Source organism: Dendrobates tinctorius, unplaced genomic scaffold, assembly GCF_039654945.1.
Source record: "Dendrobates tinctorius isolate UK_male_01 unplaced genomic scaffold, ASM3965494v1 ptg000011l, whole genome shotgun sequence".
Taxonomy (NCBI): domain Eukaryota; kingdom Metazoa; phylum Chordata; class Amphibia; order Anura; family Dendrobatidae; genus Dendrobates; species Dendrobates tinctorius.
The window spans coordinates 25,022,550-25,039,694 of NW_027361679.1; the positions used below are offsets into that span (position 1 = coordinate 25,022,550).

Consider the following 17,145-nt stretch of genomic DNA (forward strand, 5'->3'; position numbering starts at 1 on the left):
TCTAAATTCCCTATCAGTATGTCTTTGGGTACCGTTACACTTAGCGACACACCAGCGATCCCGACAACGATACGATCTGGTAAGGATCGCTGGTGCGTCGCTAAACGTTCGCTAGTAAGCTGTCAAACAGGCAGATTTACCCAACGACGCAGCAACGATCCAGGGATCCATATAACGACCTCGGCAGTCGTTGGGACCTTGTCACACAGCAGCGATTTTGACGACTCCCGCCTGCGTCCATTATTTCTGAGTCGCTAACGAGGTCGCTCGTCGGTGTCAAACACAGCGATGCGCGCTGGCCAGCGGGACACCAGCGATCAAAAAATGGCCCAGGACATTCGAGCACGATCAGCGACATCGCAGCGGGAGCCTGGTCGCTGCTTCGTCTCACATGTAGCGAGATCGCTGGCGAGGTCGCTGTTGCGTCACAAAATCGGTGACGCTTCAGCGATCTCGCTAACGATCTCGCTATGTGAGATGGGGCCTTTTGGCATGTGGGAGCAAATCGGAGAAACCGGAGGAAACCCACACAAACAGGAAGAACATACAATCTCCTTGCAGATGTTGTCTTTGGCTGGATTTGAACCTAGAACCCCAGCGCTGCAAGGCTAAGATAGTAGTTTTTTTTCTATCTTTTTAAAGGGAATCTGTCACCCATATTTAGTGATATCATGTAAAGATATCACAAAATTGTGCTTCCCATAAGGATTCTATTCGGGCTTTTAACTCCCCCCGACCCCGCACCTTTGTGGCATAAATACCTTTTTTAGCTTGTTGGTGATGCATGCAAATCGCTGCGGTCCGGTCCGATGGGCATGGCTTAGTGGTCTTCTCCCCCCCACCTCCTCGGCTTGCTTCACGTAATCTTCATTTGTGAATACCACAGACGCCGTTGGTTTCCGCGCTTGTGCAATGTAAAGGCCCCCGGTGCCTGCGCAGTATGCTTTGCCCAACTGTGGGCGAAGCATAAAATCGTTACTGCGGAAGCACCGGTATTTTCCAGCGCGGTCTGTGCCCCGGAAGTGTGTCCTGCATGTCAAGACTTCCGGGGCATAGACCGTGCTGGAAAATACCGGCGCTTGCGCAGTAGCGATTTTATGCTTCGCCCACAGTTGGTCAGAAGCCCGACTAGAATCCTTATGGGACGCACAATTTAGTGATTCTTTACATGATATCACTAAATATGGGTGTCAGATTCCCTTTAAAGGGATATTTGAATGATAGTAAGTTATTCCTGTGTTAATTGGAGTAGAATTGTGCATGCTGCAGAAAACAGAGCACTGTGCATCTTCTCCAGCAGTCCTTTGAATGGAGCAGAGGTTGAGTATACACTCCTGTTATGTTCAAGATGGGCTAGCTCCTCTAGGCGTTAGAGCCCCAGCGTTAAGTAAGTAATCCTGTATTCTATGGCTAGGATATAACTTACTATCTCGGAATAACCCCTTAAAATTTCAAAGGTCTCTACATGTACAGTGGTTTGCGAAAGTATTCAACCCCTTGGCATTTTTGGTGTTTTGCTACCTCTCAACCTGGAATTTCACTGTTTTTTACAGTTTACATGAGTTCATGTAAAGAACATACCTACCACTGTGAACATTGGTTTTCTTTTTTTTTTTTAGTGAAGCAAACAAATTGGACAAAATAGCTGAAAACTTCAAAGTGCATAACTATTGACCCCTCCAAAGTCAGTACTTACAGCTGTAAGCCGCTTTGGATAAGTCTCTGTGAGATTTCTACATCTTGCCACTGGGATTTTTGCCCATTTCTCAAGGCAAAAATGCTCCAGCTCCTTCAAGTTACATGGTTTCCTCTGGTGAACAGCAAACTTCAAGTCAGGCCACAGACTGTCAATTGGATTAAGTTCTGGGCTTTGACTAGACCACTCCAAAACATTTACACATTTTCCCTTAAACCACTGTTCTGGTGGAAGGTGAACCTCTGTCCCAGTCTCAGATCCTTGACAGATGGGAACAGTTTTTGCTCAAGAATATCCCTGTATTTCACACCATCCAGCTTTCCCTCAAATTGGACCATTTTCCTTGTCCCTGCTGCCAAAAAACATCCTCACAGCATGATGCTGCCACCACCATGTTTCATTGTGGGGATGGTGTTCTTGGGGTGATGAGCTGTATTCGTTTGGCGCTAGACATAGCGTTTACCTTGGTGGCCAAAAAGTTCTATTGTGGTCTCATCTGACCACAGCACCTTTCTTCATACATTTGGGGAGTCTCCCACATGTCTTTTTAGCTCACTCAAAACGAGCGTTACAATTTTTGTGTGTAAGTAAATATTTTTTTTCTGTGCATTCTTCCATAAAGGCCACGTCTATGCAGGGCTGTGGAGTCGGAGTCGTGGAGTCGGAGTCGGTGCTCATTTTGGTGGAGTCGGAGTCGGAGTTGGAGTCGGTATAAAATGGACCGACTCCGACTCCTAAAATATATAATAAATTGGGTACAGTAATTCAATGCAGGATGTGCTGAATATTTTTTCATAGGAATTTGGGAAAGTTATGAAATGTCCTATAAATGGCTGTTATATTCCTGATCTAAGGCTACATTCACACACAGCGTTTTTCCTGTGTTTTTTGAGGATACGTTTTTCAGCTGCAAAAGCTGATCATCTTTTTAAAAAACTGCATCACCTGAAAGGTTTTTGAGCTCATAGATAATGTTTTCAATAGCAAAAGCAGATTAGAAATCTGCTCTATCTATCCATTTATCCATATCTGTCTATCCATATCGTATCTGTACCAAAAAGAATGAAAACCGGGTAGTACACCAATATATATTCTGTTCTATCTAAATATCTTGATTATTGGATCATAAAAATGATTAAATGTCTGAGGTTCACATTGTACTACAATAAATTTTTCACTTAAATATAAGCAATATGTGTGGGAGTCGGAGTCGGAGTTGGAGTCGGAGTCGGTGTAAGGGAAATTGAGGAGTCGGAGTCGCAGGTTTGGCTTACCGACTCCACAGCCCTGCGTCTATGGAGCGTACGGCTTATTATTATTGTCTTACAGACAGATACTTCAGTCTCTGCTTGGGAACTCTGCAGCTCATTCAGGGTTACCTTCGGTCTCTGTGCTGCCTCTCTGAATATTGTCCTTCTTGCCTGGGCTGAGAGTTTTGATGGGCGACCCTCTCTTGGCAGGTTTGTTGTGGTAGCATGTTGTTTCCATTTGATGATAGTGGATTTGATGGCGCTCTGGGGGATCATCAGAGATTGGGATATTTTTATAACTTAACCCTGACTTGTACTTCTCAACAATTTTGTCCCTGACTTGTTTGGAGATCTTCTTTGTCTTAATAATAATAATAATAATCTTTATTTTTATATAGCGCTAACATATTCCGCAGCGCTTTACAGTTTGCACACATTTTTTTTTCATCACTGTCCCCGATGGGGCTCACAATCTATATATTCCCTAGTCAGTATGTCTTTGGAGTGTGGGAGGAAACCGGAGTGCCCGGAGGAAACCCACGCAAACACGGGGAGAACATACAAACTCCTTGCAGATGTTGTCCTTGGTGGGATTCGAACCCAGGACCCAGTGCTGCAAGGCTGCAGCGCTAACCACTGAGCCACCGTGCTGCCCTTTGTCTTCATGGTGTTTGGTATTGCAGCCTCTGTGGCCTTTCAGAAAAGGTGTGTATATACTGACAGTCCATGTAAAGCTTAAATTGCACGTAGGTGGACTTCCTTTCATTAAGCATGTGACTTATGAAGGTAATTGCTTGCACCGGAAATTTTTAGGGGCTTCTTAGCAAAAAGGGTGAATTTATATGCACATGCTAATTTGTAGTTATTTGATCCCACAAATTTAATTTTTGCCTATATTTTTCTCACTTTTCACTCATTATTTCCATGATATCCCTTGCTTCTCCTAGTCCCAGTATAAGCTGGTTATACACATATTAAGATAGTTGTGCCTCACAATTCCGATTGACTATATGGGAGAAAAAATTTCGCAAAGCAGACTGTACCTCTTTCTATAGTTTGTCATTGTTTATGGCAGACCTCAGGGAAATATCTGACTGCTAAGCGCGTATTTAACTGCAGCTTCAGTATGTTTCCAACTATTGCCCAATGGGCAGTACAGGGTCATGACACCACCGCTCGTTTACATCATGACGAACTGTGACGTACCTTACTCCAGAAGTATTACTCCAGTCACTTACTGGAGTAAGACTTGTGGTGAGGCGCATGCCAGTTGTCAGACGGTCTTCTTTAAGAAGTGTACACCTGAATGAATCCGGCTCCTCTGCCTCCCAACACCCCTCTTCATCAAGATCTACATGAACATTACTGTTCTGGTTGAATCGGGCCTTAATATCCACTGAATGTTTGTGCCCTTCCTCCATGTAGCTGCTTGACCTTTCTAAGCCTGAAAGCTGTCTAATTCTTAGTAATAGTAGAGGAGTTTGGTTCTTTCCAAGGTGTCAGTTTTGCAACCCACATAGCAATACCATTAACAAAATGGGCATTTGTTTCAGCTTCCTGTCAGCTTTTATGACTGTAGTGGTCTAATGTTGTAAAAGTATATCCTTAGATTAAAAACAAATGCTTTAAACATCATCCAATTCAGAAAACAACATGGAACATCATGTTCAACACATTAAATGTTTGCCTTCTGGGATCAGCTGTGACAAGCAAATATAGATACATCTGATATCCTCTCCACTGACAAGCGGTTTGGTGCTTGGGCCAAAGCCTGATCTTTTTTCCCTCTACTTGGCACTAGTGACATTTGATCATTATGCCGTTGCCAATGCTGGCACTGCCTGTTCTCTTAAACTCATTTTAGCTGACATTGTCCTTCCTGGTTTGGAAGTTTTTGATAGCACTGACAAACAGACAAATTCCTGTACAATATTATTATTTTTATTTATTATTATAGCGCCATTTATTCCATGGCGCTTTACATGTGAGGAGGGGTATACATAATACATACAAGTACAGTAATCTTAAACAATACAAGTCACGACTGATACAGGATTAGAGAGGACCCTGTCCGTGAGGGCTCACAATCTACAAGAAATGGGTGAGGATACAGTAGGCGAGGGTAGAGCTGGTCGTGCAGCGATTTGGTGGATCGGTGGTTACTGCAGGTTGTAGGCTTGTCGGAAGAGGTAGGTCTTCAGGTTCTTTTTGAAGGTTTCCATGGTAGGCGAGAGTCTGATATGTTGTGGTAGATAGAGTTCCAGAGTAGGGGGGATGCGCGGGAGAAGTATTGTATGCGATTGTGGGACGAGGAGATAAGAGCTGAGTACAGAAGGAGATATTGTGAGGATCGGAGGTTTCGTACAGGTAAGTACCGGGAGACGAGGTCACAGATGTATGGAGGACTCAGATTGTGGATGGCTTTGTATGTCATTGTTAGGGTTTTGAACTGGAGTCTTTGGGTAATGGGAAGCCAAGGCAGGGATTGACAGAGGGGAGAGGCCGGGGAATAGCGGGGGGGGATAGGTGGATTAGTCGGGCAGCAGAGTTTAGAATAGATTGGAGGGGTACGAGAGTGTTAGAGTGGAGGCCACAGAGCAGGAGGTTGCAGTAGTCAAGACGGGAGATGATGAGGGCATGGACTAGGGCTTTTGCTGATTCTTGGTTGAGGAATGTACGGATCCGTGAAATATTTTTGAGTTGAAGTTGGCACGAAGTGGAAAGGGCTTGGATATGTGGTTTGAAAGAGTGATCAGTGTCGAGGATAACCCTGAGGCAGTGAGCTTGTGGGAATGGAGAGAGTGGGCAGCCGTTTACTTTAACACCTTCACTACCAAGGATGGTTTGCATGTTAACTCCCGGGCCAAATTTTACAATTCTGACCACTGTCCCTTTATGAGGTAATAACTCTGGAACGCTTCCATGGATCCCGGTGATTCTGACATTGTTTTCTCGTGACATATTGTACTTCATGTTAGTGGTAAAATTTCATTCAAATAACTTGTGTTTATTTGTGAAAAAAATTTGGCGAAAATTTTGAACATTTCACAATTTTCCAGCTTTGAATTTTTATGCTCTTAAATCAGAGATATGGCACTCAAAAAACTTAATAGATAACATTTCCCACATGTTTACTTTACATCAGCACAATTTGGGAACCAAAAATTTTTTTTGTTAGGAACTTCTAAGGGTTAAAATTTGACCAGCAATTTCTCATTTTTACAACACCATTTTATTTTTAGGGACCACATCACATTTGAAGTCACTTTGAGGGGATATATGATAGAAAATACCCAATAGTGACACCATTCTAAAAACTGCACCCCTCAAGGTGCTCAAAACCAGATTCAAGAAGTTTATTAACCCTTCAGGTCCTTCACAGGAATTTTTTGAATGTTTTAAAAAAAAATGAACATTTAACTTTTTTTCACAAAAAAATTACTTCAGGTTCAATTTTTTTATTTTACCAAGGGTAACAGGAAAAATTGGACTGCAAAAGTTATTGTGCAATTTGTCCTGAGTACGCTGATACCTGATGTGTGGGGGGGAACCACTGTTTGGGCGCATGGCAGAGCTCGGAAGGGAAGGAGCACCGTTTGACTTTTTCACTGCAAAATTGGCTGGAATTCAGATTGGACGCCATGCCCCGTTTGGAGAGGCCCTGATGTACCTAAACAGTGGTAACCCCCCCACAAGTGACCCCATTTTGGAAACTAGACCCCCCAAGGAACTTATCTAGATATGTGGTGGGCACTTTGAACCCCCAAGGGCTTCGCAGAAGTTTATAACGTACAGCCGTACAATTAAAAAAATCACATTTTTTCCACAAAAATGATCTTTTCACCCCCAATTTTTATTTTCCCAAGAGTAACAGGCCCCCAAAATTTATTCTGCAATTTGTCCTGAGTACGCTGATACCCCATATATGGGGGTAAACCACTATTTGTGCACATGGCAGAGCTTGGAAAGGAAGCAGCGATTATTTAACTTTTTTGGCTGGAATTGAGATAGGACGCCATGTCGCGTTTGGAAAGCCCCTGATGTGCCAAAACAGTGGAAATCCCCCAATTCTAACTCCAAACCTAACCCTAGCCCTAACCCTAGCTCTGACCCTATCCCTAACCCTAGCCCTAATGGGAAAATGGAAATAAATAAAAAAAAATTTATTTTATTATTTTTCCCTAACTAAGGGGGTTTGATTTACTATTTATGGTGGGTTTTTATTTTTGGCAGCTGTCATACGCTAAAAGACGCTTTTTATTGTAAAAATAGTTTATGCATCACCACATTTTGAGAGCTATAATTTTTCCATATTTTGACCCACCGAGTCATGTGAGGTCTTATTTTTTGTGGGACGAGTTGACGTTTTTATTGGTACCATTTTCGGGCACGTGACTTTTTTGATCGCTTTTTATTCCGATTTTTGGGACGCAGAATGAACGAAAACCAGCATTTAATGAATTTCTTTTGGGGGGTGCGTCTACACCGTTCCGCGTGCAGTAAAATTGATAAAGCGGTTTTATTCTTCGGGTCAGTATGGTTACATCGATACCTCATTTATGTCATTTTTTTATGTTGTGGCGGTTTTATGCAATGAAAACAATTTCTATATAAAAAATAATTATTTTTGCATCGCTTTATTCTGCGAGCTATAACTTTTTTATTTTTTTGCTGATGACGCTGTGTTGTGGCTCGCTTTTTGCGGGACACGATGACGTTTTCAGCGGTACCATGGATATTTATATGCGTCTTTTTGATCGCGCGTTATTGCACTTTTTGTTCGGCGGTATGATAATAAATCATTATTTTTTGCTTAGTTTTTTATTTTTATTTTTTAAGGGGTTCGCTAAAGGGGTTAACTAATGGGACAGTTTTATAGGGTGGGTCATTACGGACGCGGCGATACCAAATATGTGTACTTTTTATTTTTTTTTGTTTTTATTTTCAAAAAATGAATTTATTAGGGAATATTTTTTTTTTCTAATTATTTTTACACTTTTTTTTACTTTATTATGATGTCCCATGGGGGACTTCACTGTCCTGTGACAGATCGCTGATCTGTCACATCACAGATCGCTTTTCTTTCCTGTCCTTTCTAGTTAGTGAGGGCCTATCTTTCTATCTGTGTTTTCATCTTGTTTCACCGACAATACATGTTGGAGGCTGTCTATTGCTTTGGGGTCTGCTCTGAGGCAGTTTAGATTTTCCCTTTCTTCCCTTTCTTTCTTTAGGCTTATTTAGTTCTCCGGCCGTGACGAGGCGTCTAGGACCACCGTAGGCACGCTCCAAGGCTACTGCTAGTTGTTGTGGATAGGATCAGGGGTCTGCAATCCGCTAGTTACCAACCTCTCCGGTTTTCTGGGCTTAGCTTGCTTTTTGTTTTTTCCTCCTCGGTGACTCATTCATAACACCCCTCCGTGCCGATGCTTCCTTGAATCCCCGGTAAACCGCGATCATGTTTGATCGCGGTGTGCCAGGGGTTAACGTGTTGGGGGCGGTCCGTGACCGCCCCTGACACATTGTGCCGGGTGTCAACTGTGATAATCAGCTGAAACCCGGCCGCGATCAGCTGCGCTCCCCCCGTGAGCGCCGCTGAACGCATTAGACGTACTATTCCGTCCTTGGGACTTAGGTCCCAGGTCACATGGGCGGAATAGTACGTCCAATGTAGGAAACGGGTTAATGGATAGGTCTGTTGGGGGGGGGTCACGTGAGATGGGGGAAAGATGATTAATTCTGTTTTGTCCATATTAAGTTTTAGAAATCTAGCGGAGAAGAAGGATGAAATAGCAGACAGACATTGAGGGATTCTGTTTAGTAGGGAGGTGATATCTGGTCCAGAGATGTAGATCTGTGTGTCATCAGCATAGAGGTGATACTGAAAGCGATGAGATTCTATGAACTGTCCGAGGCCGAAGCTGTGAATGGAGAAGAGCAGGGGCCATAGGACTGAACCGAGCAGGACTCCGAGGGATAGGGGGCATGGTGAGGAGGTGGTGTGCGAGTGGGAGACGCTGAATGTCCGGTCTGTTAGGTATGACGTAATCCAAGATAGGGCCAAGTCTGTGATACCAAGAGATGAGAGGGTCTGTAGTAATAGGGAATGGTCCACTGTGTCAAAGGCAGAGGACAGGTCCAGGAGGAGGAGGACAGAGTAGTGTCGCTTGGCCTTGGCGGCTAGTAGGTCATTGGTGACCTTACTTAGGGCAGTTTCAGTGGTGTGGTGTGGCCGGAAGCCAGATTGTAATCGGTCAAGGAAGGGTGCAAAGGAGAGAGGTGGGAGGACAGTTCAAGATGGACGTGTTGTTGTTACTGTAGTTTTGAGGCATAGGCGAGAAGTGATATAGGGCGATAGCTAGATACAGAGGATGGGTCAAGAGAGGGCTTTTTGAGGATAGGTGTGATTGAGGCATGTTTAAAGCTTGAGGGGAAAACGCCAGTTGTTAGTGACAGGTTGAAGAAATGGGTTAGGGTTGGGATGAAGACTATGGTGAGGTTTGGGATGAAGTGGGATGGGATCGGGTCAAGTGCACAGGTAGTGAGATGTGATCTTGAGAGTAGAGTGGAGAGTCGATCTTCTGTAATGGTGGAGAAGTTGGTTTTGGAGGAGGAGGGCAGGGCAGTTAGGAGGAAGGGCACTGGGGGTTGTTGACCAAGACTATCTCTGATGTTATCAATCTTCTCCTTGAAAAATGAGGCAAAGTCTTCAGCTGAGATGAGTGGGGAGGGAGGAGGTGCTGGATGGTGGAGGAGAGAATTGAAGGTGTTGAATAACTGTTTAGGGTTGTGAGACAGGGAGGATATGAGAGATGAGAAGTAGGTTTGTTTTGCTTCAGCGAGTGTGTCCTTGAAAGTAGTGAGGGACTGTTTGAATGCGATAAAGTCGTCATTGGAGTGGGATCTTTTCAATCTTCGCTCAGCAGCCCTGGAAGCCCGCCTTTGTTCTTTGGTCAGACTGGTGTGCCAGGGCTGTCTGTTAATTTTACGAGCTTTAGTATGTTTGAGAGGGGCAACTGATTCCAAAGCTACAGCTATTGTGATGTTATATACACCGTGTGCAGAATTATTAGGCAAGTTGTATTTGAGAGGATTCTTTTTATTATTGAATAACAACTATGTTCTCAATCAACCCAAAAGACTCATAGAAATCAAAGCTTAATATTTTTGGAAGTTTGAGTGGTTTTTTTTTTAGATTTGGCTATCTTAGGAGGATATCTGTTTGTGCAGGTAACTATTACAGTGCAGAATTATTAGGCAACTTAATAAAAAACAAATATATACCCATCTCACTTGTTTATTTTCACCAGGTAAACCAATAGAGCAACACAAAATTTAGAAATAAACATTTCTGACATTCAAAAACAAAACAAAAAAAATCAGTGACCAATATAGCCACCTTTCTTTACGATGACACTCAAAAGCCTTCCATCCATAGATTCTGTCAGTTGCTTGATCTGTTTACGATCAACATTGCGTGCCGCAGCCACCACAGCCTCCCAGACACTGTTCGGAGAGGTGTAATGTTTTCACTCCCTGTAGATCTCACATTTTATGAGGGACTACAGGTTTTCTATGGGGTTCAGATCAGGTGAACAAGGGGGTCATGTCATTATTTTTTCTTCTTTTAGACCTTTACTGGCCAGCCACGCTGTGGAGTATTTGGATGCATGTGATGGAGCATTGTCCTGCATGAAAATCATGTTTTTCTTGAATGATACCGACTTCTTCCTGTACCACTGCTTGAAGAAGGTGTCTTCCAGAAACTGCCAGTAGGTCTGGGAGTTGAGCTTCATCCATCCTCAACCCGAAAAGGTCCCACAAGTTCATCTTTGATGATACCAGCCCATACCAGTACCCCACCTCCACCTTGCTGGCGTCTGAGTCAGAGTGGAGCTCTCTGCCCTTTATTGATCCAGCCTTGGGCCCATCCATCTGGCCAATCAAAAGTCGCTCTCATTTCATCAGTCCATAAAACCTTAGAAAAATCAATCTTAAGATATTTCTTGGCCCAGTCTTGACGTTTTATCTTATGTTTCTTGTTGAAAGGTGGTTGTTTTTCAGCCTTCCTTAGCTTGGCCATGTCCCTGAGTATGGCACACCTTGAGCTTTTTGATACTCCAGTAACATTGCAGCTCTGAAATATGGCAAAACTGGTGGCAAATGGCATCTTGGCAGCTTCACTCTTAATTTTCCTCAATTCATGGGCAGTTATTTTGCTCCTTTTTTATCAACACGCTTCTTGCGACCCTGTTGGATATTTGCCATGAAACACTTGATTGTTCAGTGATCACACTTCAAAAGTTTGGCAATTTCAATTTGCTGCATCCCTCTGCAAGACATCTAACAATTTTTGACTTTTCAGAGTCCGTCAAATCTTTCTTCGGACCCATTTTGCCAAAGGAAAGGAAGTTGCCTAATAATTAAGCACACCTTATATAGGGTGTTGATGTCATTAGACCACACCCCTCCTCATTACAGAGATGCAAATCACCTGATTTACATAATTGGCAGTTGGCTTTCAAACCTATACAGCTTAGAGTAGGACAACATGTATAAAAAGGATGATGTGATCAAAATACTAATTTGCCTAATAATTCTGCACCCAGTGTAGAGCGGCAGCGGCATCCGCATTGTGTAGGGAACTTATGTCTATAAGAGGGAGGAGGGATTCAGACAAGGAGTGTAGATCGAGGTGTTGAAGATTTCTGCGAGGTTGTGGTCAGAGAGAGGAAGAGGTGAGTTAAAGAAGCTAGATAGGGAGCAGAGGTGGGTGAAGATGAGGTCTAGTGTGTGGCCATCTTTGTGAGTGGCTGCAGAAGACCATTGAGTGAGGCCGAAGGAGGAAGTGAGATATAGAAGTTTAGTGGCAGCTGAGAGGGAAGTGTCAATGGGGATGTTGAAGTCGCCCAAGGTGATAGTGGGGATATCAGTGGAAAGGAAATGAAGTAGCCAGGTGGTGAAGTGGTCAAAGAAGGTGGTGGCTGGCCCTGGAGGGCGGTATATGACAGCTAGTTGGAGGGGGAGTAGATGCGCACAGAGTGTACCTCAAAGGAAGGGAGGGTAACAGAGGGTGGCAGTGGGATTGGGGTGAAGGAGCAGTTATCTGACAGGAGAAAACCAACACCTCCACCATGCTTGCTGCTGGGGCGGGGGGTGTGGGAAAGGTGGAATCCACCATGCGAGAGTGCAGCAGGAGAGGCTGTGTCAGAGGGGGTGAGCCAGGGTTCGGTGATGGCGAGGAAGAAAAGTTTGTTAGTAATAAAAAGATCATGGAAAGTTTGTTGCAGACAGAGCGAGCTTTCCACAGAGCTCCTGTTAGTGAGACTGGGGAAGCTGGGACAGGGTGAATGTGTATAATGTTGGAGTGGTTACGAAAAGTTGTGATTGGGCATGAATGGGAGGTAGAAATGACTGTGGGAATGTGGTGAGGAGGACCAGGATTTGGAGAGTTATCGCCGGCAGTGAGGAGGAGCAGAGAGTGTTAGCAGGTGGGAGCAGGAGAGGGCATGAGGGGGCTGTCTGTGTTTGGAGACAGAGGATTGTATGTTGAGAAACAGATCTGAGCAAGAGGTGAGATGGATTGGAAGGATTGAAGAAGAGATGAACAGTTCCTTGCTTGGTGTAGGGATTAGTGGGGTTATCAGAAAGTGAAGGATTATAGGGGGTCAGAGTCGAAACAAACAGAAACATTGTTTACAGTGCCTCTTTCCAGTTACCTTCTTTTCCCTTCTGGTTCAATTCTGGATTAATTCATATATTCATATCATCTCACACTTTTAAGATACACACTTATAGGATACACACTGCCGACTAAAGTCTTAGCAAACTTGTGCTATGCAATATATGTGCTACAAAGTGCATTCCGGTGTGAAACAGAGAGGAGTGGTCTGTGCTCATCTTAGTCAGACAATTAAAGGGCCTGTCACACTAAGCGATATCGCTAGCAATATTGCTATAACGTCACTGGTTTTTGTGATGTTATAGCGATATTGCTAGCGATATCGCTATGTCTAATACTTACCTTCTACCGGCCCCCCGCTGATTATCGCTGATCGTGCGAGAACGTCCTGGACCATTTCTCGTCGTCAGCTTCCTGCTGGGCTTCCTATGGCGCCGACGAGCGACGCGTGGACGCGGGCAGGAGGACGTTATCATCGCCTCGTCTGACAGGTAAGTAACGACCCCCGACCGCTGCTATGTCGCTGGTGAGATCTGCCTGTGTGGCAGCTCACTAGCAACCACTTAGCGATGCACCAGCGATCCTGACCACGTCATATCACTGGTGCATCGGTAAGTGTGACAGTACCTTAAGAGTGGACCAGATGCATATGATCAAACCAGAGTAAACAAGGTCATAAATAACACTGGGGTAAAGCAGGGGGTTAGTTGAAAGACATACCAAGTGAACATTAGAAGCAGAGGTAAGAAGTCTGTATGGAAAGCTGGGTGACGTACCAAGTGAATATTAGAAGCAGAGATAAGAAGTCTGTATGGAAAGCTGGGTGACGTACCTGTAGGGAGAATAGATAGACATGCTGGTTAGAGTGCGATGGTGGCAGATGGCAGGGCACAGTCTGTATGCATCATTCTGGATTAATTCATGTATTCATATCATCTAAAACTTTTAAGATACACACTGCAGACAGTATATGGAGACGTATAAAGTGTTAGCCCCCGCACTGCAAATGGAGGGCACGTAGAGAGTGAAAGACCCCCGCAGTACACACAGAGGGCAGGTAGAGAATGACCTAACTCATAGAAAGCAGGTAGAGAGTGACAGACCCCACGCTACACATAGAGGGTAGGTATAGAGTGACAGACCCCACATTACAGATAGAGGGTAGGTAGAGAGTGACAGACCCCACACAAGACATAGAGGGCAGGTAGAGAATGATAGAATTTGCACTACACATAGAGGATAGGCAGAGAGTGACAGACCCCACACTACACAAAGAGGGCAGGTAGAGAGTGACAGACCCCACACTACCTATAGAGGGCAGGTAGAGAGTGACAGAACTTGCACTACACATTGAACGCGGATAGAGAGTGGCAGACCCCACACTATACATCGAGGGCAAGTAGATAGTGACAGAACTTGCACTACATATAGAGGGCAGGTAGAGAGTGACAGAACTCTCACTACACATGGAAAGCAGGTACAGAATGATAGACCCTGTACTACACATGGAGAGCAAGTAGATAGTCACATTACACGTAAACGAAAGGTAGAAAGCGACAGATTCTGCACTACAAATGGAGGACAGGTAGAGAGTGACAGACTCACAACTTTGTAAGGTTATTTGTATATATAGCTTTTTGGATGCAGTTCTTATGTAAAGACCAATTCTGGACAGACTTCTCAGAACATTATATGGGTGTAGCTTAGAAACCAATGGTTGATGCCAGTTATGAACTGTTGGCATTGATAGACATGTTACGATCTTGAAGGAAAGTGAGCATGATGTGTCTTTCATTTGCTCTATTACATTTCCTTGGACAACCATTGTGTCAACCATTCTTAAAGAACTTTTAATTTATAGTTCATAAATCAATAATACATCTGAAAATAAGAAACTTGGTAATAGATCTTATTAGAGAAATCTGTTTTTTCCTCCTGGACTGATATTTCATTCTTAAAATTCTCAAATATAAAGAGTAAAATCTGTATTCAATGAAGACAGAATGTTACATGACGGAGATGGGAGATGAGAACTGCTACTGATACAGTTCTATGTACAGGGGAGAGAGGAATAGTTTGAAGTAGAGCTCCTTTCTCTCTTCTTTTTCCATCCACATAGAATCTTATTATCACCAATTATCATCTTCTGTCTCAATAATGTAAAAATCTGTCTTCACTGAATACAGATTAAACCCATGAATTGAGAATTTAGAAAATGTAAGATCAATCCAAGAAGAGAAAGAAGCAGATTTGTCTTATAATATACATGCTTATTTTCCCATGTATTATTGATTTACAAAATACAAATGAAAATGACAAACATTTCTTTGTGCTTGTTCAAATGGGCTAAAAATTACATATTAAAACCCCGGTTTGCTTTAAAATGTTTGCATGTGAGAGACCTAGATGGTGCAGTATAACTATGTTGTGGTTTGTTGCTATACTCTTTCACAACTTTTGTAGCAGAATTTAGCTTTTCCTTGCACAGTTTTAAAGGGGCTCTGTCAGTACAGAATTACTATTCAAATTAAGTCCCGTCGCTCTGTGCTTTATGGTGGGGCCAATCAAATACACCTACCCACCTGCTTTTTGTCCCTCTCTCTCCGCCCTACCACCTGCATTTGATTGACAGCTGAGACATCATAGAGCAGGAGAAGGTAGGAGATAGATTGAATACAAGCAGGTGGGATGGTGTATTTAAAGAGGTGGTCCACTACTAGCACAACCCCTTCTTAAACTTAATTTTAGGCCCTGATAAATAATAAAACGTATACCCGCTTCTGGTGCCTGCTCCATTCCAGGGGTGCTGGCAGTCGTGGTCCCGGGGCTGTGATGCAGTGAAATGACACGTGATGCCTGGCAACCAATCAGCGCTGGCGTCGGTGTCCCTGCCTTTGGAAAAACTGAACATGAAGAGGATGTCCATGCAGCTGATCTCAGGTTTCCTCTTCATGTTCAGCTTTTCCTAGGGTGGAGAAAGTGACGCCAGCGCTGATTGGGCACCGGTGTCACGTGTCACAACACCGCATCACAGCTCCAGGGAGTTGAGTATAGGCTTTATTATTTTATCAGGGCTGAACATTTAGTTTAGGAAAGGGTTGTCCTAGTAGTGGCCAACCCCTTTAAATAATTGCCCTCACCATGATGCACCAAGCGCCTGTACTTGGTTTGAACAGTCATTCTGGGCTGACAGTCCCTTTAAGCCTCCAGCACAGTTGTTTCTGTTTCAGTCCATGACTGTGTTTCAACAGCATATGAAAATAATGATCTTTATGACCTGTTTGATATCATTAGTTACTCAAACACCAGACTATTATCCTACAAAATCTGCATATGTGCAAGTGTACTTAGAAGAATTGATGCTATTTTGAAGACAAGGATTGATCACACCAAATATTGTTTTGATTTAGATTTCGTTCGTTCACTTTGCATTTTTTTTAATTGATAAAAAATAAACTATGAACACTTCTCTTTCTTAAAGCATTCTTTCTTTGTAGCATTTCTTCCACACATGCCTAAAATTTTTGCATATTGCTGTACGTGTATATAATATTTTATGTTGTGTGCTCTGATTCCCGTATTTAACAAAGATACGGACACATTCATGTGGCCTTGTTTCAACTAAACCTCATCGGCTTTCTTTGCCCAATTTACCAACTACTGATGACCCTGGGATTCAGTGATTTTGTGGCCAACGATATCTGAACGGTTTTATATTAAGTTTATGGTGTTGATTAAGAATATGACTTTGATTTTGCCAGCTGTAGTTTCTGAGATATTTATTAATTAATTACAGTAGAATTCTGGCTTCAAAAAGTCACTTTTATAGCACTGTAAACCTTCAAATTGAAATACAAAATAATTACAGTATATGTGATATTTAATTACCTAAGACACTGTTAGAGTCAAAAGACCAAAAGCTATTGCATTTATTATCACACACAAGTTGCATTGGGGTAATAATGCACTATTTTCATGGATGAATTATCTCAAACACTAGAACCAATTCAGCAAAAGTAAAAGGATTTTTTATTTCAGCACCCTCAAAATACACTAAATCCATTTAAAAAACCTGAAAAAAAAAGTTTTTTGTAGACCTGTGTTATCTTCACCTTGGGTTACACAGGTTTTGTCCTCCTTTTGAAAATCCATTATACCGTATATACTCGAGTATAAGCCGACCTGAGTATAAGCCGAAGCACCTAATTTTGCCAAGGAAGCTTATTGACTCAAGTATAAGCTGGGTATGCATTGTCCCTTCATCCCTGTCCTGGTATGCGTGGCTCCCCCCATAGCTGTCCTGGTATGCGTGGCTCCCCCCGTCCTGTCTTGATATGCATGGTTTCCCCTGTAGCTGTCCTGGTATGCGTGGCTCCCCTGTCCTGTCCTGCTATGTGTGGCTCCCCCCTCCCATCCTTGTATGCATGCTTCCTATTGCAAAAAAAACATCCTACTCGTCCTCCAGCGTGCCCTCGCAGCATCTTGTTGGCGCCGGCTTCCAGCAGCACTTCCTGTGCTGA

The 17,145-nt window shown here is 43.3% G+C and overlaps 1 protein-coding gene across 5 annotated transcripts in view; it reads left to right on the forward strand.

The window, feature by feature from the left end:
* The window catches only part of FAM13A (family with sequence similarity 13 member A), a 305,696-nt gene that overhangs the window by 161,562 nt on the left and 126,989 nt on the right, over positions 1-17,145 (forward strand). The window lies entirely within an intron of this gene.